The sequence below is a fragment of the Fukomys damarensis genome, unplaced genomic scaffold (genome assembly GCF_012274545.1).
Source record: "Fukomys damarensis isolate Sample0158 unplaced genomic scaffold, DMR_v1.0_HiC HiC_scaffold_28, whole genome shotgun sequence".
In the NCBI taxonomy this organism is placed as follows: domain Eukaryota; kingdom Metazoa; phylum Chordata; class Mammalia; order Rodentia; family Bathyergidae; genus Fukomys; species Fukomys damarensis.
The window spans coordinates 428,998-432,915 of NW_022900940.1; the positions used below are offsets into that span (position 1 = coordinate 428,998).

The window sequence follows — 3,918 nt, forward strand, 5'->3', positions numbered from 1 at the left end:
GGGAGCAGGCGGGCCGCGCAGCCACGCGGGGCGCCCACCCCGGAGCCCCCCACATTTCCGGGCCTCCGTGTCCCCATTCGCGGCCGAACAAAGCTCCTGGTCCTCATTCCTGAGAGTCTGACAGGCTAGAACTGAGGCCGAGGAGCAGGACGCTCCTGCCGTGCAAATTAGCCCCGTGGCCCGGCCGAGCTCTGGTTTGAGGCTCCGGTCTCAGCCCGAGTTTCACTCTCGCCTGGGGAAACAACCCGCGCGGCAGGAGAAGGGGGTGCTCGGCTAGGCCCCAGGCTCAGAGATTCAGTGTGCGACGGGAGGAGCGAGGCGTGGCGTGGTCTATCTATGCAATTAGCTTATTTGGGGGACAGGTCATCAATACCCTTACATGGTTCGAGAAGCAAGATGACTACGTTTAAAAGCGTGCTGTGGAAAACTTGCTCTGCCCTTCCTTCTACAGTACTCTGTCTTTCTGCGCCCCCTACAGGCCGTGGGGGTTTGTGTGGGTTGGGTGTCTGTTACCAGTACAAAAACAGAAAATAGGGTATGTAAGTACATTCTACTTGTGCTGTTCTCCCACAAAAACGAACACGTGCTACACGTTGTTCTGTACCATGCCCCACACATACCTTTTGTTTGTTTGTTGTTTGTTTGTTTGTAACAACGTGACCTGGAGATCTCGCCTTGCAACCGCCTAGAGAGGTCCTTTCTTTGGACAGTTGGTGGTGCTCCGCTGTGTACTCCTGGTCTTAATCAAGACTCTGTTGACATGAACTTGGATTGTGTGCTTGCCATTTTATATTCTTGCAGGTGTGTGTGTACGGAAAACTCCATTTTTGTGATCAAAGTGTAACACCCATGACCCTCTTACTCCACCATGACCAGGTACCCAGACTCACCTACCTGGACAGTTGTTGCAGGTCTTGTGGTCTTGATTTCCTGGCTCTCCTACCCTGTGGACCTGTGGGAGACTCCAGCTGAGGTAGGATAGGCTACGGGTTCTGATTTACCTCCTGAGGCAGCCCTTTGGACAGGACTTATTGTAAGCTTTTGATCCTCAAGGACCAAACCATACAAGACTCAGAGGGATCTCTCCAGCCCCAATAATTCCTAGGAGTGGTGAGATTCTTTGCAGACCCTTGAACAGTGAGGCCCATAAGACATAGTGAGGTTTGTGGCCCTGTGCATTGATCATCTGGGACTCCAGGAATAGTGGTCTGGTATGGGATGTCTGCAAGATGCCAAGGCTCAGGCCAAGTGGGAAGACAGACATGCCGGAGGGCACAGGAGGGGACCCACACCTGAGACTGGCTAGGCTTCCGCCTCTCTGGTTGATATGTGAGACTCCTGGGTGAGGCCAGTGTGTGATGCCTTTGTCTTAGTCTATGAGAGAAATCAATATCCTAGGCCAATGGATAAGTTGTATGTTCCAGATGCTTATATACAATTTAAGTAGGAAGCCTGTTTCCTAACCCACATGTAATGTTCTGTTCTTAGATCCATCACTGAAGCTGCCTGATACTTTTACTCATTGTGTCAGTATCTGGTCCACATTTATCAATGCTGTGGTAAGCTGTGCTATTATTCCCAAGTAGTTAGCAGGGCAAAGCCTGCCTGCCTGTTGATGGAATGTAAACAGCAGCAGGAGCTTAAGGACCATCAGTGGTTGCATTAGTGCTTTTTCCTGCCTGCCATGAGAAAAGTGCACTCAGTGATGGCGGACGCTTCAATCTTTCTTCTGGAATGAAGATGACAGGAACACAGACCCAGCTGAGCTGAGAGAGTCAGAGATGTGAGCAAGAGTAAACTGAAGTGGCTGTATGTTACTGGTTTGTGGTCACTTGTCACTGCGGTACAACAGTTTAAGCTGACTGATACAGGTACCGTCTCTGTGCAAGGCAGTATCTATGCATAGGAAATGCACAGTGACTGGACGGACATAGTCTCTGCCCTCCTGGAGGGCTAAGGAATAAATGGGAAAGATGAGGGAGAAGCTGGTTTAGGGCAACCAAGATCAGGGTTCTGTTTTTTTTCTTCTGTTTGTTGAACTGAGGAAAGAATACAGGGCCTTCACACTGAGCAATCTACCCAGACCTTTTTATTTTTTTATTTTGAGACAAGGTCCTGCTAAGTTTCCCAGCCAGGCAGGAATGAAACTTTCTGTCCTCCTTCCTCAGCCTCCCAGGGTTGTTGGAATCATAGGCAGGTACCACCACACCTGACTAGGAGTTCAGTTTTCAATCTGCTGTCTGACATGGCCACAGGATGTCCAAATGGCACTGGTAAGTATGTGGTTGGATACAAGAATCTGTAGCTCATAAGGTTTAGAATGGAAATTTGGACCATTTGAAATATAGGTTGTCAATCAGGACCCACACAGTGAAGAAAGGAAGTAGTCCACACAGCCTAAAAAACATAGGCCTTTTGGAAATCCACTAAAGTCCGGGAAGGGAGTGCAGAAGTCTTGGCATAAAGCATAGAAAAGGTTCAGAAAGTTTATTTAGGCTGTCTGTTTCTTAAGTTAATGAAAGAGTGATCACTGATAACTGGAGGACTGGGGACACTCAGTGCAGACAACTGTAATATTGATTATGCGCAAAGCAGGCTGTGAAGAGTTCACCCCTCAATTGGATTGTTTATAGAAGTGAGTCTGGCTGAAGCCTACATCAGAGTAACTCACACCCAAATTCCATTCCCACAACTAAAAACTTCTGACCAGCAGGACAATGATCTAATTACAACCATATATTTTGTTTATTTTGTTCCTGATTTGAGAATGCTTTGTCTTGTCCTTTACAAGCCTTGTTACATTGTTTCCATAGAAACTGCATGTAGCTTGCATTTACCCCAGTGAAAGTCGGTGCCCAGAACTGGCCAGCGCCTTTGTCAGTTGCTCCAGCCTTTGTCTCCCCACTTTCTCCCTCTTAGTTCTGTCTCTTTGTGTATTTATTTCTCAGGCCTGCATTGTATACTGGGCCGGGTACTAGAACCTGACTGCAGGGGTTTCCAGTAACTCAGATTGGAGAAATCATATCCTACTCTTCTTAGGGCACTGTTTCCAAACTTGGGTCTGTATATCACCAGTGACACACAAGCTGATTCTAGAGAACATTGAAACATATTTGTTATTTTATAGTTGTGCTTTTTTTTTCATTTATCTCTGCATATGGCATGTGTACTGGTTTTCCAACATTTTCAGTGATGTTATATGCACAAAAGATTTAAACAAAGGCAGTAATTTTGTGTTCAGATTTGCTACAAAGACAGGGTGATTCAAGCTTGAGAAATCCTGCTAAAAAGTATCACTTTGATTCCCAAACCAGGGAAAGGTACAACTAAAAAGGAGAACTACAGACCAATCTCCTTAATGAATATAGATGCAAAAATCCTTAATAAGATACTAGCAAACAGAATATAGAGGATCATTAAGAAGATCATCCATCCTGACCAAGTCGGATTTATTCCAGAGATGCAAGGGTGGTTCAACATACGAAAGTCAATAAATGTAATCCATTATATTAACAAAGTCAAGGACAAAAACCATATGATCCTCTCAATAGATGCAGAAAAAGCATTTGATAAAATTCAACACCCATTCATGATAAAAACCCTGCAAAAAATTGGAATAGATGGTCTATACCTCAATTTAATAAAGGCTAACTATGAAAAACCATCAGCCAACATCATATTGAATGGCCAAAAACTGAAAACCTTCATGTTAAAATCAGGAACAAGACAAGGATGCCCACTATCACCACTTCTCTTCAATATAGTTCTGGAAACATTAGCCACAGCAATTAGACAAGAGAAAGAAATTAAAGCAATAAAGATAGGAAAGGAAGAAGTTAAACTATCATTATTTGCTGATGATATGATACTCTACATTGAAGATCCAAAAAACTCCACCAAAAAACTTCTAGACTTAAT

General features: G+C 44.9%; 1 long non-coding RNA gene across 3 annotated transcripts in view; it reads right to left on the reverse strand.

Moving 5' to 3' along the window:
* Positions 1 to 6: 6 nt before the first annotated feature.
* The window catches only part of LOC117283623, a 21,526-nt gene continuing 17,614 nt past the window's right edge, over positions 7 to 3,918 (reverse strand). For 2 of the 3 annotated variants that reach the window (XR_004514648.1, XR_004514649.1), the window contains exons 3-4: positions 895 to 952; positions 7 to 752 (exon numbers count right to left, since the gene is read on the reverse strand). This is a non-coding gene — a long non-coding RNA (uncharacterized LOC117283623). Of the gene's footprint in view, positions 753 to 890; positions 953 to 3,918 lie in introns of all 3 variants that reach the window. The other variant, XR_004514650.1, reaches the window with a different exon arrangement.